Source organism: Pongo pygmaeus, chromosome 3 (genome assembly GCF_028885625.2).
Source record: "Pongo pygmaeus isolate AG05252 chromosome 3, NHGRI_mPonPyg2-v2.0_pri, whole genome shotgun sequence".
NCBI lineage: Eukaryota > Metazoa > Chordata > Mammalia > Primates > Hominidae > Pongo > Pongo pygmaeus.
In genome coordinates, this window is record NC_072376.2 from 53,778,795 (window position 1) to 53,806,030 (window position 27,236).

Here is a 27,236-nt window from a genome sequence, read left to right on the forward strand (position 1 = left end):
GCCTAGAAATTGTAGTCCTCACAGCCACCATTCAAGTTCGTTTAGGATCCCAGAATGCTTTAGCCTGTGGTGGTGGGACTAGCTAGAACTCAGGTTTCAACCACTAGGATGGAAACTTTCCCTCTGGCTAGGGCTGGTCTAAATGTTCTTCCTATGGGCTCTGGGTGAATTCTGTCCTGCATTTCATTCTGCGGTGACAGGGCAACATTAAGCACTAGTTCCAATGCAAAGTCGCATCATTACTGAGCTTTCTACCCATCAAGCACACAGATTCTGTCTCTGAGTCACTCGTTTTTGCTGGGAGATGGGAGAGCTGTCTTATCAGCAATTCAAGACTGTCCTTCTACCCTCTTCAGTTTCTCTTTCCTTGATATGATGTTAAAAGCAGATACTGTGATTGCTCACCTGATTTTAGGCTCTTATGAAGGTGCATTCTTGTGTGGATGGCTATTCAATGTGGTGTTCAGGGGGTCACAGCGAGAAGGTGGGTCATTTTGTTCTGCCCTCTAAGGCTCTATTAAATTTCTTAAGTGTGATAATCTTGAGATTATGTAGAAGCACGTACTTTTTCTTAGTATATAAAAAAAAAAAGGCCAATAGTCAAAGGACTGACATTTTTAATGTGCTAGGAGAAGACATACTATATGTAGAGTTTTATGTGTAACAAAAGATAGTATTCTTCAGACACAAAGATAGTTGTTTTCTACCCTAGGATCTGGAGAGAAGGAGTAGCTTCCTTATAACAAATCCACAGTTAATTGTTGACATTTCTTTCAAATTTTTCATAGATTTGAAAAACCTATGGAAAGAGAGCAAACAACTGGCCCAAAATCTAAGGAGAGAAAATATCTCCAGGGAGAAAGGAGATTTGCACCCATGATCATCTGAAGGTAGATACTAGTAAAAAGTGATACTAGTAAAAAAAATTCATTTAAGAGAGGTAACAAATTGGAAAAGGCTGTGTTTGGGCTTATAAGACAGTGGGAAAATCCTTGAAGGTCCCGAAAGTGGGGAGTCTGCACTCCCCATTATAGGCCGATTGCCATGGACTCAGCAGGTAGACAGAGAAGAGTTCACAAAAAGTGAACACAGCTGCAGTGTAGGCAATGAACTCTGTATTAGTTCTGTTCAACAGAAATTTCTGCAGTGAAGAAATTTTTTTCTCTCTCCATTATGGAATAAAAACCTTGATTGGTGACAAAATGGAACACTGCTGACCTTAAGATATTGATGAATACTTATTACAGTTGAGAGAAGGGAAGAAGAGGGAGAGTGAGCACAATTCAGGAAGGAATTGTGAGTTTAAGTGCTGACCCCAAGTAGTACAGGCAGGGGAGGGACAGGAAAAGGAAGTCTCCACTGTCTAGACTGTAGAAGTGGTGATACCATGGGAAGGATAACTTTATTACAACCACAAAGATTCAAACCAAGCCACATACTGGGGCCCCATTAAGCCCCTCAGCCAAAGTAATGAATTTCAAATAACAAGTGCTAGGAGAGGGACAGGAGAGCAACAAGAACTTGCAAAGGTACCCACTATGAGACACAACACAAAGATAAACATGAATTTATTTCATAAACATATTTTTTAAATCATGCTCTGGTAAACCACCTTTCACCCTAGACACAAGCTATTTCTACAGGATGTGAAAGCCAAGGAGCACTAAAAATAGGTATAGACTTAACAGCAAATCACAAACTAATTCACATGCTAAGTTGATTAGTACAAATATCTGTATAAAAATCCTAGCAGAAGGAAAGGTGTGACCATTTTCAGTCATAAAAAATGTGTACCTCAGATGCTACTGCCTGCATAAATTGCACACATTGCAATGGATGATTTCCTGATGATCAGCAACGTTAACAGACCATTAATATCAGAAAAGAGCACCTATACTAAATATAAAATAAGACATACAACAAAGAAGATATATTTTGAAGGTTTTAATTTTTGTGGTCTAGAAAATAGTAATGTCTTTGGGAGTAAAAATGAATAATCCAGTCATTGATACAAATTTAAGGGAGGAAAATACCTTATTTCCATATGTTGAAATTGAGGCTGGACACCTATGTGTGAGTGGCTTTTAAAGAGATGGGAATAAAAGACTAAGTTTAGATGACAAGGCTTTTATGTGTAAAACTATGAATTCTGAAAGTCTAGGTATTTGATTTGGTTTCATCCTATTTCATTCTTTTTCAGTCTCAGCACATCAAAACTGCAGATGTTTTAATTTACACAAATATAACCTCCAAAAATTGCCTTGAGTTTGGAAAAAATCTGAGAGTTTTTTTTTTTTTTTATTAATTCCATATACTTTGGGTTGCATATACTATGTGCCTCTTTTTCAACTTGTGGGTGATGAAATGCATCATACAAATTTCTTCCCTGCTGGGGGAAGGAGAGAGGGGGTTGGGCTTCCTTCACTGCTGTCTTTCAGAGGCATCTCTAAGGAACTGGTAATGCAACTGGAGTCTTTTGTGAGAGGCAGAGCTTGTAGGCATATTTCAGTGGGTCCACTTATTAAAGAAGCCTACATTTTTCTCAGTATATTCTAAGAAACACCTGTGTCATCATAGGTCTGAGCAGAGAGACAGAAGCCAGCACAGCTGCAGGAGAGATGAAATGAGGTTCTAAGCCACCTTACAGCTTGTATTGGCCCCACAAGTCTTTTTGTTCATTGGTTACGTGAGTCAAATTTGTATCCCTAAATCCAGAATATGCTGCCTCCAGAACCCAAAGAAGCCTGAGAAGCATGGTGATTACTACTTAGTGGTGGAAAGAATGAGGTACAACCATTTGTCTTTTACACTTTTGGGCATATCTATGTAACCTCAGATTACTGGGACTACTAACATTCTCATGATGTGGTAGATTTCTGAAACTTGATAGGAATTATTTTCTAATTGTGCACAGCATTTGCATTACCAAGACCTCTAAATTATAGTCATTTTTTAAATTATCTGATCTGATTAACAAGAAAACAGAGATATCATACAAAATGTGATGTTCCACACAGTTCCCAAATGACATTTTGTTTTATAATATACTGTAACAGAAGCCAGTGGCAAGTTAATATAGCACTGAAATGAGATATAAATATTCATGGTTGTTCAAAGTGTCCATTGTGAACTGTTTTTGATTTATTTCCTTGATAGAGATTGTTAATAATGAATTTTTCAGAGTAATAAATGCATCATGTGTACTTGAGGCTGTAGTTACATGCTTTAGCAAAGAGCACATCTGGTACAGCAGCTGCAATTTGGGAACAAATGAATTGTATTTGTGATAATCTACTGTCATACCCAATGATCTCTCAGGTTTTTCATATAAAACAGACTGGTGAGTTGAGTGTGATATAATAGTATCTCACCATCCCTGTATCCTTTAGATTGTTAAGAATGGTACAAATCTTTGCTATTCTCCTCAGAAAACAAGAACAATTTTGATTTTCTGCCTTCGTTATGGAGAAGGAGGCATCTTCAAAGCCATCTTGCCATTTCTACAGGAGATATTTCGAAGCTATAGATAAAGGAGGCACTGTGGCAAATATGTTCATTTTAGTGCGTGTGTGTGTGTGTGTGTTTGTAGTGAAACATTCAAATTCCTACTTGATTTCCTGTTGTATATATTACTTATCTATTTTCTTTGTGGTTACAACAGGAATTATATTTAGCATACTGAAGTTAATACACTCATTTAAATTTTTCAAATTTAATTCCAATACTTCCTTTAGTTGCTGATGTCATAAAATTACATCTGCATACATTGTGTGTCCAAAAATATAAACTAATGATTCTTTTAAAGACATTAGTTTCTTAATTTACATAAAAGACAAAATGTGGTGTTACAACAAACCATAGCTACAATAATACTAGCTCTCACATTAATTGTTTTAAATATGTATTAGTCTCTCAAATTATGTAGAAAACAGAAAGTAGAGTTACAAACTATTGTTTCAATAATACTAATCTTTATAATAGCCTGTGTATTTACTTACCTATATTCAAATCTTTGTTTATTCACAAAGATTGAAATTACTTTCTGGTGCTATTTATTTTACCATGCATGACTCCCTGGAACATTTATTGAAAGACAGGACTACTGGTAGCATGCTTCCTCTGTTTTTGATTATTCAGAATGTCTTAATCTCTATCTCACTTTTGAGAGAAGGTTTTGTTGAAGATAGGATTTTTGGTTAACAGATTTGTTTAGACCTTTTTTATATGTTAGCCCCCTGCCTTCTGGTCTCCTAAGTTTCTGATCAGAAATCTGTTAATCATATTGAGGGTCACTTTGATGTGATGATTTGCTTCTCTCTTGCTGCTTTCAAAATTGCCTTTGTTTTTTGAAAGTTTGCTTATAATGTGTCTGGGTGTGGTTTCCTTTGAAGTCATCCTACCTGCAGTTCTTTAAGCTTCTTGAGTGTTTATATTCTTGTCTTTTATGAAATTTGGAAGCTTTCAGTCATTAATTATTCAAATTTTCTCTTTGTCCTTGTCTCTGTGTCTTCTCCTTCCAAGAATTCCAGAATGTGTATTTTGGACCACTCGATTGTGTTCCGCAACTTTGTTTAATTTTCTTCAATTTTTTTTCTCCTGCTCATCAAATTAATTATTTCTATTGTTTTATCTTTAAGAATGCTGATTTTTTTTCTTCTGATTCTTAAATCTGCCATTGAATCCCTTTAGTGATTTCTTAAAATTTTATTTGTACTTTTAATCTTTACAATTTCTTTTTATTTTATTGATGTTTATTTTTTGATTGAATAATATTTTCTTAAGTTTCTTTAATTATTTGAACATCTTTAAATAGTTATTTTAAATCTTTGTTTAGTAGATCTGCCATCAGGTGTTTTAAAGGGACAGACTTGTTGGTTTATTATTTTTTTCGTTGAATGGGTCATACTTTCCTGCTTATTTGTATGCCTTGTAATTTTGTTGTTGTTGAAAACTATAGTTTAATCTAATAATGTGGTAACTCTGGAAATCTAATTCTCCCTATTTCTCGGGATTTGCTATACTCTCTTTGCCCCTGCTGGTGCATGTTGAATGTTTTGTGGCTCTTTCAAAGTTTTGACCTTTTTTAATCATAGAAGATATCAAACTTGCCTGGCTGTATTACATCTTGAAACAGCTCTAGTTTTTAATCTGTTGACCAAGAAAAGAAAACAAGTACCTTTTAAGGTAAATATGTGTTGTTTTGCAAGGTAGAGGTGCCCATATTTTTCTTAGGCAAGGTACTAGCACTGTCTTTATCGGGGAGAAATTGGCTGATTCACCAGGGTAAAATGATTCAAAGGAATATATTTGAGTTAATATTTTCATCTGCATTGATCCAGTTATTCCCTCTCCAATCTTAGGCTTTCATCTTTTTAACAGGGGCTTGATCAGACATACATGATGGCCTAATTGAGAATAAAACAACACCTTTATAACTGCTTGTCTTATAATTTCTTTCTTTGCCTTCTCCTCATCTATTTCTGCTTTCTGGTGCAGGATACTGGAGTCTCTCTGTATGTTGCCAGAGATATCTTCTGGCTTTCAAACTTAACTTTTAATGGATGACTAATTTTCCTAAGTGTTTCTCTTTCCTGCAAAGCATGGATTTCCCAAGATTTAAGTGTCATATAATTATTATATCTCACATATTTCTCAAGTACATAATATATTTTATACTCAAGATAATTCTCTTGCACTGATAAACTATTGCAGGTCACCATTAATGAAAATTTTAACAAACATATTACTGTTGCATGCTCCACCTATCACAACTGATGAGGACAACATTGCCAGTGAGGCATTGGGTAAACAAGCTACAAAACCACATGTAAAAGTCCACTTTCTAACTGCTTTATCCTGACGAATCTTTGGACCAGCAATCATATGTCTGGTTTCTCTTGAAGCAGTCTCTGAGGTGAAAATTGATATTCAAATAATTGTAAAAGTTAAAGACCAAAAACTTTCAGGAAGTATAGTAAGTGAAGTCAAGCAGAGTAAGAGCTTGAACTACAATGCAGTTGCCTAAAATTTCTCGGTTCATCTGATGGCAAAATATGGAGATGGGTTAGAGTTTTAGCCATGTCTGTAATTGGGATGAAGAGCCAGGCTATTTACATGCCCATCAAGAAATCATTGAACTCTTTTACACGGAGACATAAACTTAGGTGAAGTAGCCTCTTCAATCCAGTAAATTTCCCAGCAAGGAACTCGGCTAACAGCTGTCAATATTGCCAATACCGCAGCAGCATCTGGGCAAATGAGTGCCTCAGCCCTGGAGGGATGGGATCTGGGTACCTCACCTTGTATTTACTAAATGATGTGTAGTTTTTCTTACTTTTTATTGTTGCAGAATTACTTGATAATTATGATGAAAAGCAAAGATTTATCAAGGCAGGAAACACAAGGGTTTTGGGGGACATTTAATCTAACACATGTATCATTCATATATTTGCAAAAAAGTGATGAAGTTTGATGATGAATACATGATAATTGAAAGGATAATTGATCTTGTAGGGTTTATTTGCAAGGTCAGATATAGTATAGAGGTTAGTGTTTTATTATATTATTTCCCTATGATGTTTTTATGTCAGTAATTTATATAACATAAGTCAGCATAGAGTACACACACACACAAACACTTTTAATAATTTACCTAATAATTAGCATCAGTCACAACTCGTTACAATTAACTATTTGCCCTTCTTAAACTGCATTATCTATTATTTTAGTCATTCCCTGGAAAATATAATTCTTTAAGCCCTAGCATTCACTTTTCTCCTGTTCACCTGGATAAATTCAACTATTGACCTTTATTTTGCATACAATTAAGCATTTGAACACTATTGAGTAAAGTAAAATGAGAAAAGATTGGTTTTACTTACATCTTATCATTATAAACTTAAATACTAATTACTATTGCCGTGGAATTCTCACATTTAGCTCTTTTTCCTCTCAGGAATAATTTTTTTCATCTGATCTTTCTTCAGATATCCCTAATCTATTAAGAAAATAGAAGTTATCAGGTATTACACCCCCAATATTTCTACCACTAAGTATATCACATCTGCTTCTTCACTTTTCTTGAAGTATGAGTATCTGCCTGTTTTGAGATCCACCAACTAAATTAGCATTCCAGTACCAGAGTACGAAGCCCTAACGGAAAATAAAGGGGAGCTGAATGTGACTTTTTTCAGTGTACCTTTTATGGGATATTTCTTTTAACTAGTGGATGTCTTAATGCTTAGTTGCCCATGACCAGGACATCCCTCACATGAAAAGTTTATTTATCCTTGCAGACATTTTTGCCTGACTCGTGTCCAGTTTATGCCTGCCTGACCATTTCTCTGGAGCTAAGAGTCTGACCTTGTGTTCTCCCCAGCATCCTGGGGAAAACCTGGCCTGGAGCAACCCCTAGTATTTTGATAGAAGGTACAAATTTAATACACTATCACATTTTTTTTTGAACTTACAGATCCTGGGCAGGGAAGTTGCAATGAGTTGGGAAGACAGCTCTCCATTCTCAAGTCATGCAAGGCAGAAATGAAGAGTCAGGAAGCAAGAGAGGGAACATGGCAACTTGCAGTATACATAAAAAAATAGGGTGTGGTCATTTCAAGTTCATGGGCGAATGGGTGAATGATCCCTTTAAAGGAAGCACAGGAAATGGAGGAGCTCAGTCTACTAGGTGGAAATGCCTCTAAGTCCTTATCTCTGGCCATTTTCTGGAGCTCTTTGGATGTGATATAGAACTGAAAACTGTGTCAAAGGTGACTGAGCCCTGCTTCTCGTATGAGCAAGTTAAATCTATATTCAAAATGGATGCCAAGACATATACAATTATACAAATTTACTACACTGACTTCCCGTGACAGGGCATTTCTTGAATATTTGCTTTCAATTCCAACACTTTTCATCTGCTCAAATATATTTTCCCTTGTGATACTGCCTTTCTGTTCTATGTTATTAACTTTAACTTTTCTATTAGATCCTTTCTACTAGAATAAAAATGCTTTATAGATTTTTACTGTCATTAGTAATGAATGAGGAGAGAGAGAGTGGGCAGAGGAGAAAAGAAATAAAAATATCACTTTAATTTCATAGGACAATTTTTTTTTTAATTTTTTAATTTTTTTTTTAATTTTAGTTTTTTTCTTTCTTTACCTGCTCCTTACACTTCAACCAGCCTGATCTAGTTTCCGCCTCTGTGCCTGCAATAAAATTGTTCTTGCTAAGGTTAACAACTACTTTCACATTAGCAAAATTGGTATCTCTCTCTTTACTTCTTTAAAGTCTTGGCAGCATTTATGAAAGTTGAGTGTGTGTATATATATATATATATATATGTATGTATGTATTTGAAACAATCTATTATCATTCTTTGAAAATTGTAAATTAGTATTTAGGTAGATAGTTCTAGTGCAAACTATTTAGTTTGAACTAGGGTATAGTTTGTTGCAAGCTTTGTTAGTAAAGAGTTGTTGAGATTCAATCATGGAAAGGATTAGGTTAAGAAAAGAAGAGGTAAACATAGTGGAGGCAAATCTGTGTTTTTTACTATCTTAATATTCTAGACAAAATGAAGTATCTTAGACATATTAAGGGAAATGCTATGACCCACAGATGTATCTTTACTATGTGAGGTCTCTGGGAAGGAATGATCTTGTAGGCTGACTCCATAATAACCTGAAAAGTTGCTTATTATATGAATAATTGACAGCCATGTTTAGTTTTTCTAAGTATCCTTTGATTCTCATGTGGTAAGAACAAAATCAAGAATTTTGTACACTACTCAAATTAGTGCCAGAAAGCACTTTACCTGGAAAACAATTGCTATTACATGGGGCTGGGCTTGATGAAGGCTAGGATGTATATTTTAGATTGGGAGACAGATGGAGGACATATTCAAGAATTAATGCCCTACTAAAAGAAAAAACAAGCTGGGGACTTGGTATTCAAAAATAATTATTATGACCTGAATATCTGTAAGACCTCCGAAAAGTTAAGATATTAGGCAAAATAATGGTGATTTTTAAGTATTTTTGCTTTTCCTGTCCTTAAGAAGTTATAGTGTTGCAGCCATAAAAAATGATGAGTTCACGTCCTTTGTAGGGACATGGATGAAACTGGAAATCATCATTCTCAGTAAACTATCGCAAGAACAAAAAACCAAACACCGCATATTCTCACTCATAGGTGGGAATTGAACAATGAGAACACATGGACACAGGAAGGGGAACATCACACTTCGGGGACTGTTGTGGGGTGGGGGGAGGGGGGGAGGCATAGCATTGGGAGATATACCTAATGCTAGATGACAAGTTGGTGGGTGCAGCGCACCAGCATGGCACATGTATACATATGTAACTTACCTGCACATTGCGCACATGTACCATAAAACCTAAAGTATAATAATGATAATAATAATAATAATAATAAAAGAAAAAAAAAGAAAAAAAAAAGATATAGGTATATATTTGTATATCCCTTTTATGTTCTAAGACTACATCAAGGAAAAAAATTCAATAAATCCATGTAGTATGTTTAAAAAAAAAAAAAAAGAAGTTATAGTGTTAATGTTATACTAGTCTTAAATGTTAATCAACATTTAATCAACTTATCAACATTCATTTGTCTATTCATTATAAGGGTTATTTTTTAAAAGATGATTTCTTTCTTTAATCTTCTTAATGCCTATATGAAAGTTCTTATTCAGTATTGTAATATTTGTCTCATAAATTTTGCCTTTTCCATTTTGTTATCGGTAATACTTAAACTTTGTTAATAGTGGTATTTTTGGTGTAGCAGTTTTTTTAAAAATGTAATGTTTTCTACATGCCCAGTCATTTACTTTTCATTTCACTGTTTATTTGTTTTTGTTGTTTTACAAGCAACTTTGCCCACAGAGATACCAGTAATAAACATATACTTCAATATGTTTTATAATATTGGGACTTTTTAATGTCTTTTAAAAAATCTAAAGGAAGGTGTTTTTTGCATGTTTGTGTTGGTGTGGGAGCTGGATTCTGGATAAATAATGAACCATCCAAATTTTAAAATGTTCACTATTTCTAATCCATAAATGATTCTTCAATTACAATTTTTTTATAAGATATGGTAATATATTTTATTGCTCAATTCATTACTCAATTGGAGCCAGTTTTTCTACTGTAAATTTAACTTCATTAAATTAGAGACTTTTCTTACGTGTTTAACTTAGAGGAACACTTCTAATCTGAACTTTATTTGGCAATTATTATGCAAAATATGCTTATGATAGCATTTTGTAAATTGTATCTACATTCAGTACTGTTCCATTGATAATGCGCAGATATGATGATTGATTAAAATTCTCAGAGACATTTTTGGTTGTGTTGCTACTATGTATTTATATCTTATATTTAAATATGCATATATGTATTTAGTGAAAAACTGTGTCATATACCTTAGCCATGTATCAGTTAGTGTTTTATCAGAGAAATGGAAGCAACATAAATTATAAAATAAGTGATTCACTGATGTAGCTATTGACATAAAATAAGTTTCTTATTGTAAAGTTTAGACCTTATGCAACTGCAGAAGCTAGTGGAGAAATATATATAAGGCTGTTCTATCAGCAAATGGTAGTAGATCAATGTCTGTTTCATTGACAGTAATATTTAAGCTTTGTTTATAGTGGAATTTTTTCTATAGTAAGCAGCAGTCAGGAAGGAAAGCTAAACATGAAGTGGGGTAGAGCTAGGACGAAGTAGACTATATACTTGAAATTAATAAGCTGCCTGACTTCAATCAGGAACTGGGATGAAGTTTCATTTATTTGCTTATTGATTTTACTTTGGGTTTACTAGTCTTTCAAGTCTATTATTTTGAAATTATATGATCTTAATCCTTGTTATCCAATATGAAAATAAAGCATACTTTATTAAACTGTAAGTAAATCACATTTAGATTTTGTTTTTGGAGTATATTAGGCAAGAGTAAACATGAAAATAAAACAAATTAAAATTGATATACTTGTTATCTTAAATTAGATAATATTGCTTTTTTAAAAAAATAAAATGCACCAGTTAAAATGAAAGATAGGTGGTTAAATCACTCAAAATAAGCAATAGTGAAAATTGTTTCTTAATTTACCTAATTTAATGGTAGCTATAGAACATACTAAAGTATAATTGCAGTTATTTTACAAAGAGTTGAAAGAAAAATATGACCCATTTCAAAAAACAAATTAGTGAAAATAAAGTAAAAACATAGCATGACACTTATCTTCTTAGCTTGACTAATTTTTTCTTCTATAATGAAATCTGTGACCTCAGTTTCCAACTGTTTATTTTCTCTTTTAACTTTAGTGAGAAAGCAAAATAAGAACTTTATACAACACACTGCTAAACTGGAAACCAGTAACATTTATTGACTAGATTATAATTAAGATATTATAGAGAGTATCACTTGAAGATGCATTGTTATGATCAGTTTCTCTTTTGAATCATACCATAGAGACTTAGAAATTATATTGGCACTAATTTTTCTTTTATAATTTTCACTTACAAGTGAAATGCTTAGAGTCTGATAAAGTTGCAGAAAATTGCTACCATTAGATTACTAGAGAGATGTGAGACATCAGATATTAGAACATATGCTGCAATACAGGGGCTCACTAACAGGAGACAATAACTGACAGGAATAACTAACAGGAGACAGTAATGACAGAATATATGACAACAATGAGCAGCATACTTGACTTTTAAGCATTTATTTGACAAGAATGTATTGAGTTCTTACTGTGAACCATGCTATGTGAAAGACACAATTTATATTTTCAAAGAAACTTTGTTCTAGAATAAATTTTAAAAGGTAAACAATTATAATACTGATTAATAAATACTACGAAAGATTAAACAACCTGTGCTTTTAATGTAAATAATGGGACCAAATAACGATATTTTGTGTGCATTTGTAACAAAGACTAGAAGTTTGTTAGGAGGTGTGGCGTCTAAACTGTGACATGAATAATGTGTAATTAAATGAAAGCACAAACTGATCATATTAGTTTTAAAACTTTTTTGTGCTTAACACCTTTTCTTTGCTACATAGCTGCTCTTAGAATGAAGAAAAAACATGTTTACTCAGACTACAAAGTACTTCAAATTTGGTTATTTATTTACATCCCCAATCAAATCACATCTGATATTACTTCTCCCTTTCTTCTCTGCTTTCTCTGATTAAATATCCCCAGTTTTCTGTTGTTTCCTCTGTGCCTATTTTCTTCCTATAAATGTTCAGTTCTTCTGTTATAGTTGTCTATGCTCAGCTCTTTGTTCTTCGAGTCAGAACTCTGAAACATTTCTTGGCTCCCTTGTTACTTTACTTCCTCTTAGGGAAAGCTATTAGAAAGTGTCAAATCCTTCAGTATTATATATCCTTGAAGTTCAGTATGCAGGTTGTCAGACCATTAAATACATGAGTATATAATACAAGTATTGTTTCAAATTTAAGCTGTTATTGCAGACTTGCTTTTCAATTGGTTGTTCATACCATTAAATACTTGAAATAAATATTCGTTGTGATTTTTAATAAATCTTGATTTATTTTCTAAGTTATCTATACCAGAAAAAGAATGAAATTTGAAATGTGATAATGAATGTTAAGAAGTTTAATTAAGTATTTCAAATTTAAGCTGTTATGGCAGACTTGGTCCTTAATTGGAATAAATCAGTATGGATGCCACATTAAGGAATGCTTTTACTCCGTTTTTTGAAGAGAAAATATTTAAAGGGTGCTTTTATCTAGAAAACATAATAGTGTATTCTTGCTAAAGTATCTTTATCAATATTGATTCTCTTGTTCAGTGCCTCAACTTAATCATATCAACATTGAGAAGTTCACGATCTCACAAGATGTCATGCTGATACACTGTATTAATGAAATTCCTTTGTTAAAACATGCAGGCACCCTGTATTCCTTGCAAATAAACAGATTTAATAAAGAATGGTAGATTATTATGATTAACATGCATTGGCAATTCAGTGTTGTGGAATATGTGTTAAAAGAGCACTGAAAGTGAAGGAAGAAGTGCCACCCTTGATGGCTCATGTGTATGCAAGTAAAGCATGAAAACTTTCCCAGACAGCCATTGAGACATCTCCATCCCATTTTCATATATAAGAACCTCCCTGTCTAGTCTTTACTAGATGAAAAGCAGACAGTATTTTATTAGTGTTATAGTCTCAAGTGAAAGTGGTCCTAAAGGGCACTGGAAAAGTAAAACCCTCTCAGTGGGTAGACTTGAAAGATCCAGTTTGTCTAAGTTTGGTATCTGTTCAGACTTATAGGCACTGACAAGGAACCATAAGGAAGCATATTTGGTATATGGGTGACAGGGAATTTTTGAAAATCAGTAAGCAAAATAGCCTCACAGAAAGGGCCTAGAGTAAGAGAAAGTTTCACCCAGTACAAATATTACAGAAAAAGTCTTCCTAATCTGAAGATGAGGGAGGCCCATTCACTGGATACCAACTGAACACCTTTCTTAGCCACCATAGAGTTTTTGAATTGGGATTGCAAACAGTGTCCACAGAATTATAGGTGTCTAGTATCAAAAACGAAAGGAAAATAAACATACATACACACAAAAAAAACTTTATCAAAGATGCTGAGTACTTAATTTGTAAATAAATACAACCACATTTGAGCCCCTGATATCATATCTCCGGGGAACTGGCTAACTCCTAAAGGCATTTTGTCTACATTAGAACCCATGCATAGTGGAGTTCATTCATTCATTCTGGAGGTGGTTACCCCAGGATGCTGTTGAGGAGTTTCTATCATTCAATGCCCTAAAACTGATCTATTTTCTTACCATTCCTAAGCCTGATTTCAGACCCTCCTGCCAATTTGAAATATATGCAATATTTAGTGAACAAATATTAATTCCTATTGTCTGCAACCTAATGGTGCTAACATTATACAATTTAAAGAAGAGAACATATTTCAGATATATTAAGAAGAAAATATAGACAATATTTAAAGATTGATTACATGCTACAATGGAACATAAAAAGATTAATGTTCAAGATTTACTTGGCCACTAAATGAAGGATCATTTCACTCCCTGACTTCAGAAATAATGAAAGTAAGGTACAGGGAGAAAACGGGGGCATAATAAATAATTATATAGCTACTTCTCTTAATAATGATAACAATAAAATGTCAAAAATAATTCACATTGATGTAGCATTATGTGCCAGGCACTTACTGCTTAAAGTATATTAAGTCAACTCCCACAAAAGTCCTGTATAATAGTAGTAATTTTGCACTTCTTTTACACATAAAGAAATTGTGATATTTAGATTTAAAAAAATATATAAAGTTATACAACTAGTAACTGATAGAGCAGGGATACAAACCCAGTACGATATTAGAGTCTACTCTGATATTCTGATGAGTCCAGCTTTAACATCTAAGATTTTGGTAGCTACTTTATATTCATTAGGAAGCTGTTTTATGGGTCTGAAACTCAATAAATAGTTCTAGAGTAGATATATATTTTGTAAGTTTGTCAAAATACAAATGATGATTGAGTGAAGGAATAAACCATATAGTTAAGAGTTTGAGATTTAGAGTAAAACTATCTGAGTTCAAATAGTGCTAAATACTGGTTCTTCTTTACTACATCTGAAGGCACAAGTTAAACAAAATATTCCATATTTGTTGTCTGCTGAACAAGTAAGTAACTCTTTTTAGTAAATATTTTTCTTCAAGTATACTGCAAAAACTCAAAATAGATAACTTTTTATAACAAAACAAAAAACAGAGAGAGAAAAAATATTTTTATTGTATATTTTCTGAAGTCAATGAAAAGCAGAAGCAGATATTCACATGAGCATTTGAACAATGGTCAATGTGTGCATCTCTTTTTTCATTTCATACATTTTCATATATATGTATATACGAAATATATAAATATATTTACAAATAAATACATATACATATACACATATATATAGATGGATAGATAGAAAGAGAGAAAGAGAGAGATAGAGAGATTAACTTGCAGTTGTGAGAAATAATATGGAGAGATTCTGTGTATCTTTAACCAGTTTTTCCAGTGGTAACGTCTTTTAAAACTATAGTACAGCATCACAACCTGATAGTGAGGTTGATATGGTCAAATACAGAAAATGTTCATTATCATAAGAATCTCTCATCTTGCCCTTTAAACTACACCCTCTTCTCTCTCACCCATACCACCCTCTAAATCTTTGGTAATCACTATTCTGTAATTCATATCCATAATTTTGCTATTTCAAGAATGTTATATAACTGGAATTATATAGTATATAAACTTTTAGCATTTTTTTCACAGGCATGATTATCTGGAGGTAGTTATTGTGCATGTCAATGGTTTGATTTTTTTTTATTATGCAGAGTAGTATTTCATGTTATGGATACAACATGGTTTGATCAATCATTCACCTGTTGAAGGACAAACTGGTTGCTTCTAGTTTTGGGCTACTTCAAATAAAGCTGCTACAAAAATGCATGTACATGTTTTTCTGTGAACTTAAGTCTTAATTTCTACAGGATAAAGACCCAAGAGTGCAGTAGCTATGCTGTATGGTAATTTCATGGTTTTTGTTGGTTTCTATGTTTATATGTTGGTTTTTAAGAAACTGCTCAACTTCTTTCCAGAGTGGCTGCACCATTTTACATTCCCATCAGCAATGTCTGAATAATCCAGTTTCTCTGCATTCTTGCTAGCATTTGGTGGTGTCACTATTTTTTATTTTAGCAGTTCTAACAGGTTTTTAATTTGGATGTCCTTATAGCTAACAATTCTGAATACCTTTCATATGCCTATTTGCCATCTACGGATGTACCACGCATCTTTGGTAAAATGTCTCCTCATGTCTTTTGCTCATTTCCTAATTGTCCTAGTTAGTTTTTTTTTACTACTGTTTTTTGAGAGTTTTAAAAAATATTTTCCAGATATTCGTCCATTACCAGGTATGTAACTTGCAATATTTTACTCCAATCTGTAGCTTGTCTTTTCATTATCATATCAGGGACTTTCACAGAGAAAAAGTTAGAACGTTAGATTCTTATTGTTATCCCACAGATCCTTGAGTCTCTGTTATTATTTATTTCAGTCTAGTTTAAATCTGTTGTTAAGATTAGGTAATTTATATTGTCTTATTTTCTTGTTCATGGATCCTTTCCTCTATCTTCTCCATTCTGCTCTGGATCCCATTCAAAAAGTTTCTATTTTGTTTATTGCTTTATTCAGTACCAATATTCTTCTTTTGGTTCTTCTTTATAGCTTCCATTTCTTTGATGTGATTTTCCATTTTATTGTTAAGGCTTTTCATTTGTTTCAAGCATGTTATAAAGTGTTTCTTGGAGCTTTCTTATTATAGCTGTCTTAAAATCTTTGTTATATAAAACCAAAATCGGTCATCTTTTGTGGGCACCTATTGATTTTTTCAGTTTGAGGTTTTCTTATTTCTTGATATAAATGATTTTTGATTGAAAATTGACATTTCATATTTTAAGATTTTATTTCAGTTAAGCCTTTACAAACGGGCTTCTAACACTGTTAACAGCAAGAGAAAGGGGAATTCTACCTTATTACCATCAAACAGATGTAGATTTTTCACTCTGCTTTTATCAGCACCCTGGTGAGGAGGTCCTTGTTGCCACATTGCAGGAGTGGGAGTTTTTAGTCCCCACATGGATTTCTTTCTTTTTTCTTTCTTTTATTTTTTTTTTTGGACAAAGTCTTGCTCTATTGCCCAGGGTGGAGTTCAGTGATGCGATATCAGCTCACTGCAAGCTCCGCCTCCTGGGTTCATGTCATTCTCTTGCCTCAGCCTCCCAAGTAGCTGGGACTACAGGCGCCCGCCACCAAACCTGGCTAATTTTTTTGTATTTTTTTTAGTAAAGACGGGGTTTCACCATGTTAGCCAGGATGGTCACGATCTCCTGACCTCGTGGTGCATCCTCCTTGGCCTCCTAAAGTGCTAGGATTACAGGCGTGAGCCACCGTGCCCGGCCCCCACGTGGATTTCTTTGGCACTACAGTGAGAATGGCCTCATTACTGATGCGCAATTGTGAAAATCTTGACTCTCCACTAAGCAACCCCTTACACTACCCGAGAAGTGAGGGGTAGGAGCACACCTTACTGCCAGTGAAGGTGGGACCCCAGGTTCCTTTTGTGGCCTCCACTGATTCCCTGAAAGGAAGCAGTATATTACCTGCAGTCAGGGTGGAAAATTCTGGCACCCTGATTGTCTTCTTTGATAGTAACAGCAGAGTATTGGGCCACCTCTCTACAGCATTGACAGGGTAGAGATCTAGATCACCATTCAGTCTATGAATGTTTCATTGGGTCTGACACCCAGTTTTCCATGCAGTATTGGACTAGACTAAAACAATTATCGTACAAAAGTTTACTGTCTTTTCCTGATTGCTTTCTTTGTCCTAGTAGGGCTTTTATTATCTGTGTCCATTGGCTATTCTGATTCACCAGCTGCTTCAACTACACGTTGTAGAAAAATGAAGCAAAAAGAAAACCCAGGAAACTCAGCGCCATAATGATTCCTCAGGTCCTGATTTCCTTAACTGGTCAGCATTTTTCTTTCCACTTTTCAGAGGCTTCTTAACATTTGTTTTACATGTAATGTACAATAATTTTAATTGCACTTAGTAGAAGGAATAGAATATGTGCATCTACTTCATTTTGTCAGAAGCAGAAATTGACAATGGTTGTTTGGAAATGTGACAAAGAGGGTGATCTAAACTTTCATAAGTTGACTAATTAATGGAAGAAGAAACATAATATGTAATATGAAGGGGACTCAAATTGGAAAGCCCTGAAATAGAACTGAGATAACTTTTCCTGAGTGTGTCGTTTAAAAGATATATTGTTTTAAAGTGAATCTTGGCCTTTTTTAAACTTTGCTTCCCTTGATTATATGATTTTACGACTGCTGATTTCAGCCGAGAAGAACTAATTTTTAAAAAATTATCTAAATCTTGAGAAATGTATCTTTAAAAACATTCAATGCATTTCAGCTTCAATTGCAGTTATCTTATTGTCAAATAATAAAGTGATTATGTTTTCCCCTTTCTAGGAACAACTTAGATAGGTGTATTTATTTTTTTAGATTAATAACAGATAAACATTATAGAAGGTAATTTATGCACATGAGTATGGTCTTGGCTCCAGAATATTGAAAACACCCATATATTTCTTAAATTGTCATAGTATTTGCATATTTCTAGTATATTGGGGCAAATACCTCAAGAAAAATGTTAAGAATGCCAGACATAAACCTTGAGTGAAAACACACATTTTTCTCTCCTGCCTCTGTTGATAATATCCTTAAATGTTAGCATTGATTGTATATTGTACCTAGAACAGAGTTCAAATTAGTAGTACAGAATACAGTAGTATGTCTATAAAATATTCATGAGGTTTTGTCTTTGACTTTTACTTGTGACATCTTGCAAGTGGTCACCTTGTCAACTGTTTTCATAAAGATAAGAAGATTTTCTAAAAGATGAAGATTTATATTAGTATTTTCCTTCTATTTTTCCTGCCGTAGATAAAGAAGGCCATGCTTACATGGAGGTGCTTAGCATCAGGAGTATAAGATACAACACGGACACCAATAATAGAAGAAGGGAATTCTCTAAGGAGAGCTCTCCTTAGGAAGTCCTGAGGGGTTTGCAAATGAGCAAAATTAAGTCATCTTACAACTCATCAACAAAGATAATGATATAAATATATAAATAATAACTAAAATAAATTAAAAACCAAATAGCCCTCATAGATGTGTAGTTTGTGGTTTTAATAACCTTATTTTAAATGTCAAAAATTATTCAAAAAAGAAACTTTTTGCTGAGCATGGTGGGTCACACTTGATTGGTTGAGCTCAGAAGTCTGAGACTCTGAGACCAGCCTGGGCAACATAGGGAGACACTTGTGTCCTCAGCTAATAGGAAGGCTGAGGGGGCAGAAGTGCCTGAGCCATGGAGGTTGACACTGTAGTGAGCCATGATCATACAACTATACTCCAGTCTGGGTGACAGAGTGAAACCTTGTCTCAAAAGAAAAGAAAAAAAAAAAAAAAGAAAAACTTTTAAAATTGTAAAAGAAAAAAAATACACAACTTTCAGAAGAATAATTTTAAACACCACAATAAAAAGTAACACTAAAGCTTCTGAATTAACCACACACAATTTTTGTAATAAACTTTACAAACCAGAACTGAATTCTGTCAGATTCAAATGTTATGTTAATAACCAGCAGATGTTTCTCTGCTCCATGCAACAAGAACAGTAATTTATATTCTGTATTTTGGGGCCATGAATTAACTGCCAGCAGAGCAAGCTTTATAAATACTAGAAAAATGTACTATCCAGCAAAGAAAAAATGACCTACTTTCAATGAAACCCATTCATAAGAATTTTTTTTCTAAATTGTGCTTTATTACATTTAGGATATATTTATAGTATATTGATTACAATTATTCAATTGATTCTTACTTGATAGAACCTGAGTACTACTAATGCTGATACAAAGTAAATACAGATAAGTAGAGTAGCAAAAAAAAAAAAAAAATGGGCAAATAAGAATAGAGACAGACATTTTAAATTTTTGTTTATGGTCACAGTATGAAACTTAAAAGCTTAACTGAACCATTTAAAAATAATTTTATCCTAAAAGGAGAACATCTAAGTAGAAATTTCCATTTTCTGTAGGAAAAAAATTGTTTAGCCAAGATTTAAAAAGCACTGATCCCAATAAAGATAACTCATGGATTCTTTAAATCTATTTATCTCTGAATATGAGACGAATGATTTCAGACTGCATAATGAAATGTAATACTGAAATTTTTGAAATCACCACGCAGACAATTTTTATTATAAACTTTACAAACCATGCTAAACTCATGTGACTAAAATGGAGTAATGGGAAATGCATCTCTCTTCCACTTTAAAAGCAGTAAACAAAATCACAGACAAAGTATGTCAACCATTTTCAAGATGTAGACAATAAGGCAATGATCCCTGAGATATGGAAAACAAAACAGCCAAATCCTACAATTAACTCAGTTTATCTGCTAGAGAAAATTTCCAAGCCGTGACGCAGGAGGGAGGAAGTGGAGCCCAGATTTTTTCCTGAAATGAGCAAACAAAATTGACAGTCTGAAGTCTAAAAGGAAGCTGCAGTTCACAGGGGGAAAATATAAAACAGAAAACAGGAGAGAGGTGGGAGGGAGAAAAATAAAGAGAGAATCAAAAAGAGGAGGAGAAAATAGGAAAAGAAACAATGAGCCATCCAAAAGATCTGTGGGGAACAATGCACAAAAGAAAATAAATAATTGTTTTTCCGACAAGTGAGCATGAAAACCCTTATAATTCTTAGGGGTATTGCACAAACTGTTTAGAATAGGAGCTGAAAATTTAGCCCTAAAATAAATGTTGCTCTGGCCCTACATAATAAAACTCATGAAGAAGACCTCAACACAAGGAAACTTGCTTGCAAGTAATTTAACTGTGGCATAGATCAAAGCTCAAAATGTTTGTAGAATGCAAAAATACCCAGCACACAACAAAGTAAAATTTTCAATATCTGGCATCAAATGAAAAATTACCAGTCAAACAACAAAGCGTATAAATATGGCATATACTGAGGTGAAAACAAGGTCAATTGAATCAGACCCAGAAATGATAGCAGACAACACTAATTATTCAGCATATATATATGTATATATATTATATATATAAAATGACAATATGTTTTATAAGTTAGAGGAGGATTATACATGTTAAATAAAAACTCCAAACATATAGAGACCCAAAATGAATTTCTGTATATAAAACTTAGTGTTCACGATGAAAAATGTGCTCATATCAACAGCTTATTAAACATTGTCAAAGAATATATATGTGATCTTGAAGTCATAGAATAGAAATTATCTCAAATGAAAGGAAAGAAGAGATGTAAAAGCATTTTAAAGTGACAGCTGTAGAACAACATCAAGAGGGCTTGCATATATGTTATTTGTAGTCACACAAAATAGGGGGAACATAAGAAATATTTGAAGAAAGAAAATAATTTGGTGAAAATACGTGCCTTCAGATAATAAAGGTCAGCCATCCCAAACACATAAAACCTGAAAAAAAAACTATGCTGGGCACATTATAAACAAATTACATATGTCAGTGATAAAGAAAAAAAATTCCTAAAAGCAGAGATGGGGAAAAAAAAAAAAAAAAGACACATTACCCACAGAAAAATAAAGTTAAACTGGAAAGTTTCTTGCCTGAAAAAAATTGCACGACAGGAAACAGTACAGCACTATATTTAGAATAATGAAAGGGTGGGTGGGTTAGTGGGTGGAAATGATCAAATTAGAGTTTTATACCCATCACAAACATCTTTTAAAAATACAATTGAAATAAACATATTTTTTCAGTTATACACAAGATGAATGGATTAACCACTGGAAGACCTGTACTATTACAAATGTTAAAGAAAGTCTTTCCAAGAAAGAAAAAAGGCAACTTAATGGAAACTTGTGTCTACCAAATCGAAAGAAGAGCAATGGGAATCCTAACTATGTGAGTAAATATAACATTTAAAAATTATTTAAATTATTTTGAAAGTTGCCTATTAAAAGCAAAAATAAGGCCAGGCACAGTGGCTCACGCCTGTAATCCCAGCACTTTGGGAGGCCGAGGCAGGCGGATCACCTGAGGCTGGGAGTTCGAGACCTGCCTGACCAACATGGAGAAATCCTGTCTCTATTAAAAATACAAAATTAGCTGGGCATGGTGGCACATGCCTGTAATCCCAGCTACTTGGGAGACTGAGGCAGGAGAATTGCTTGAACCTGGGAGGTGGAGGTTGCGGTGAGCCGAGATCGAGCCATTGCACTCCAGCCTGGGAAACAAGAGTGAAACTCCGTCTCAAAAAAAAAAAGCAAAAATAACAGTAATCTATTTGGTGTCTTATAAAATAAAATATAAGACTTAACTTGTATGACAACAATAAAGAAAGGCCAGGAAAATAAAAAGGAAATACACTGTTGTAAGCTTTACCATACACAAACAGAAGGCATTGTAATATTGCTGAATTTAAGATCAGAAAAATTAAATTTTTTAAAAAAGTTAAAGAATTATATCTTTTGATAGTCTTTTCTTGGTAAGCTGCATATGACTCATTAAACTATCATATAATTTTAGGATGGTTTAAAATATTTTGTTAAAATTCTAGTGCATATATTTAAATATAAAATGCATAAAAATTATACTTAGTAACTCATTTATTCAGTATTTGTGATGGCTAGTTTTATGTGTCAATTTAGATATAGTATCTTAAACACTAATCTAGGTATTGTTGTGGGGGTACTTCATAGATGTGGTTATATCTACAATCAATTGACTCCAATTAAAGATTATATAGTTAATGTAAGCAAGCCTTATTCAATCAGTTGAAAGGCCTCAAGAGCAAAACTGAGGCTTCCCTAAGGAAGAAGAAATTCTACCCTAAGACTGCAGCAGCCTCTATTAGAGAGTTTACCACCTGCCAGCTTGTCCCACTGATTTAACACTTGCCAATCCTCACAACAGTCAATTATTTCAAATATATCTTATTATAAGTAATATTATAAGTAATATAAGATATACTTATAATATACCATATACCATGATGTATTTACACATATATTTGATATAGTATAATGTAAAAACACAAACTTCATGTCTTAACAATTGTTTTCCAAATCTCCAGTTTTGCCCATAGCTAGATCAGCCTTTGTGACTGAAAGCCCATGTCGCTTAGCCCGTAAAAACCTCCATTTCTGCCACTGTAACCACTTTGTTCATGATCTCATTGGGCAATAAAAGAAGTGGCTGGGGAAAAAGGATGACTGGTATTGACTAAATGGGTAATTCTATCCACTTGATTATTAAAATATTCCTCTGTTGAGGTCACCTTTTGGTGGGCATTCACATAGGACAAAATTGTCTTCCCATTTTTGCCCATTCAGAGAGTTCTAATTTGCTTATCTGTTCCCCATATTACTTTGGCATGAATTTTCTGATTGTATTCCTTCCTAAACTCTAGTTATCCAGCCAAACAATGGGTTACAGCCTATGAATAATATATAATCACACATCTGGCCATTTCTCCTTCCAAGCAAAGTGCACAACAGGTACACCTGTTGAACTTATGCCCACCAGGAAGATTTCTCTTCACCATGATCCTTTAGGGCCTGTCCCAGAAAATTGATGTAGTGCTGCAGCTGTTCACTTTCAGGTGGTGTCTGCATATCATGCAGAACCATTTGTAAACCAAGCCCCATTATTCTCTTCGTCTGTCAACTGATTGTAGGATAATCCTTGTAAGGCCATAGGTTCAGACTGAGAGAGAAGGCAATGCAGCAAGAGTGGAAACCATGAACATTTGGGCCCCTTGTTCATGTAACTAACTTGTGCCTTCAGGGCTTGTTCTAGCCTGATCATACATGTAACACTTCCACTTGATAATGGAGTATTTATGGACATTCCCCCAACATGTATGGTTTTGTGGGTCAGATAACACTAAATTTTGATAGGCAGCTCAGATCACGCATTGACTTGGTGTCTATGTATTCAGTTTCTACTAAGGTCTAGTAGCAGACCAAGAGCTAACTCTCAAAAGGAGAGTCTTATTTACGAATGATGGCATGAGAAACTTGCTCCAAAATTCTAAAGTCCTAAGCAGTGATTTACATACAGGGGCCTGCTGAAGGCTTCTTACAGCATGCTTATCTGCCACTGAACTTTAAGAAACATTGGATCTTTTGGATCATATGCCCTAGGTGCAGAGCAGTTTGCACAGAAGCCTTGACATGTTACAGAGCCTTCTCTTACTCTGTGCCCCACTCAAAACTGGCAGCTTTTGGGGTCATGTGAAAAATAGGCTAGAGTAACACACTCAAATGAAAAATATGTTGCCTCCACAAGCCAAATAAGCTTACCAGGCACTGTGCTTCTTTGTTGGTTGTAGGAGGAGTGGGATGCAACAACTTATTCTTCACCTGAAAAGGCATATCTTGTCATGCCCCACGTCTCTGGAGCCCTAGAAATGTCACTGAGGTTGAAGGTCTCTGAATTTTAATTGGCTTTATTTCCCACCCTCTGACATGCAAATGTCTTACAAATAAGTCTAGAGTGTTTGCCACTTCTTGCTCAGTAGACTCTAGCAGTATAATGTTATCAGTGTAATGGACCATTGTATTGTCTTGTGGAAGAGAAAGGTAATGTCTGTAAACCAAATTATGACAGAGTTGAAGAGTTGATATAACCACTGAAGTAGGACAGTGAAGGTCTATTTCTGACCTTAATGGCTAAAAGAAAATTGCTTGTAAACAAGTATGAAGCCTTATAAACAAGTATGAAGAAAAAGGCATTTGCCAGATCAATAGCTGCATACCAGGTATCGGAGGATGCGCTAATTTGCTCAAGCAATGAAAACAGATCTGGTAGAGCAGCTATGAGTGGAGTCACCACTTAGTTAAACTGATGGTAATTTACTGTCTTTCTCTCTACAGGCCAAATAGGAGAGTAGATTGGGGATGTAGCGGGAATCACCACCCTTACATCTTGGAAGTTTTTAATGGTGGCACTAATCTCTGCAATCCTTCAAGGAATGCTGTACTTTTTTTTATTTACTATATTCCTGAGTAGAGGCACTTCTAATTATTTCCATTTAGTCTTTCTGAATAGACTATGATACTAGTCAATATAAAGTAAAAAGCAATCTAAGGCAAGTACAACACAAATGTTACTGAGACAATTTAAGCACATAATTGCCAAAAATATTTTGCTATTTATTGAGCTTACTCATAAGAATGTGCCTTATTAGGCACTCTAAGAACATTATTTTAGCAAGGAATGGTTTTGCCTATCCTGTGTTATCGACTTGGAGGGTAATATAATTCCTTGGATTGATGAAGGTATTAAGAGAGTGTATGTTAATAAAGAAACAACTGTCAAAAAGTTTCTGCTAAATATATTATTATAAACTAATTTAATATGGAAAAGGACATGAAAATTTGAATTTTAAGCATCAAGAGAACAATTCATTTATATACTGAAAGCAGTAACCCCCAAACAGTTGAATGTTATTTAAGAATAATTTTAATCTAATGGTATTAGTGTCCAATATTTATAAGCCTAGAAATTAGATTAACTGACAATACTCAACAAATGGTATAGTTACAGTATTATTGATGTTAGTTTTCTAATTCACACAAAAAGCTATCAAATATAGGCAATTTTCCTATTTGGTTATGCATAAAATTTCTATACATAAAAGTTAAAATGAAGTTGACAATTTTATTATTCAGACCACACAGATATTTCTTAGAATAACAATTATCAATACCCACCTAGCAATTTTTAGTCTATATGTCATCTATACATACACAATCATATTCAGTTCTCACTCCTGAGAGGCAATTTTAGTTAGTTTTATAGATGAGGCACTTTGAGTGGCTGTGCAAATAACTAGTCAACGGATTCCCTGGGAATTCGAAATATGTTGGCACTTTACATACATAAACTTATTTAATTCTTTCAACATTCTGATATTATATTTAATTCTTTCAACATTTAGATATTATAAATGCACATTTTGTAGAAGAAAAAATACAAAGTAAAAAAAATTACAAAATTACATTTATCTTCAAATCATGGAGTTAATATTAAATCCAGTTCCAATGTCTCTGCTTATTTTCAGTCATGCTAAGATAATTAAGCAAAACAAAACTGCATTTACCCCAAGATTACATGCAGTAGGTAAATGCTAGAAAAATGGTCCCTAGTCTAATAAAATGTTCATAACTTCTTATACATTTTAGGACCAGTGGGGGAATTATAGAAGCACTCCAGTGAAATGACATCTTAATTTAACACAGAAGAGGTGAAAACTATAACTTACAAAACAGATCATTTCATTTGAGTTCAGTTGTTCATGGCAAGATCAGAGCTAACGTGAGACTGCTTTTAGGAGAAAAGAATGTAATAAATGGGAAAAAATGGTCATTTGCTTAATTTGTATTCATTACATGTCAGGTATTAATTTCTCATTTTCAAAATAATTACTTCATTTTAGATGCCTTACATCCAATGAATGAATGAAGAAACAAATGAATGAAGAAACCATAAATAAGTAAATAATTTTTAAAAACCAAATAGGATAGAAGAGGAATCATGAGCTGACATTCAATGTATTGTACAAGGTACATAATTGTTTCAACCAATTTGAGTGTAACTCATAATACTTTATACATTTTAAAGAAAAAATATTTTTATATTCTGGTCACAGTATATGATCATTTTGGGAAAAATAAGTGCGAAAGCACTTTAAAAATACTAGTGGATTAAATTTTGTAAAAGTTCACAAAAGGAGCACTGTGTGACATGGAAATTATATCTGCTCAAGGACTTAGAGTGCAAAAGCAACTTGGCTAATGCTGAAAGGAATGATGCTCTGGGGAAAAAAAGGATTCTAATAAAAATGGAAATGATGACTTACTACATTCCTACGCTTCTTCAGGCTACTGATCATCCTGCCATTGTATGCACCATCACTTTGCCATTTATCATTGCAGGGTAGACTGAAGAACACTTTTGCAGCTGACTAACAACTCTTGATATTGAGAAAGTTATAAGAATTATTTGCAAATCTCCTGTCAGATTTGCAAAGGATGCTGGCATTTCTCCATGAGGCAGGTATACAGGCAACATTTCGTGAAATTGTTTGTCTGACAAAATTGTGTGAAATTTTCCAGAATTAAAACAGCATGTAAAATTTAACTTCTATAACTTTCTTTAAAATAAAGGAAAACTTAATGTGATTAGAACACTTATAATTGATTATTGGTGAATAATAATGGCTTTGGTTGGCAATCTCTTAAAAACTAATGTGAGCAATGAATTGTATCAATTAGGGAAAACAAAATGTAATCAGAAAATTACACAGTAACACTTCAGACCCTTTGTTTTCAGAAGTACAAATATAAGTGAGATTTTAAAATTCTGTCTCTTATTATTTTTTTCAACATAAAAAAATTTTGAGGCTGGGCTCAGTGGCTCATGTCTATAATCCAAGCACTTTGGGAGGCTGATACCAGTGGATTACCTGAGGCCAGGTGTTCGAGACCAGTCTGGCCTACACGGC

General features: G+C 33.8%; 1 long non-coding RNA gene across 7 annotated transcripts in view; it reads left to right on the forward strand.

The window, feature by feature from the left end:
* Positions 1-27,236, forward strand: part of LOC134739414 (uncharacterized) — a 66,520-nt gene that overhangs the window by 34,399 nt on the left and 4,885 nt on the right. The window contains exons 2-7 of one of the 7 annotated variants that reach the window (XR_010126043.1): positions 789-890; positions 2,578-2,787; positions 17,484-17,620; positions 21,484-21,628; positions 26,169-26,295; positions 26,668-26,788. This is a non-coding gene — a long non-coding RNA (uncharacterized LOC134739414). Of the gene's footprint in view, positions 1-788; positions 891-2,577; positions 2,788-17,483; positions 17,621-21,483; positions 21,629-26,168; positions 26,789-27,236 lie in introns of all 7 variants that reach the window. The other 6 variants (XR_010126046.1, XR_010126049.1, XR_010126048.1 and 3 more) reach the window with 6 other exon arrangements.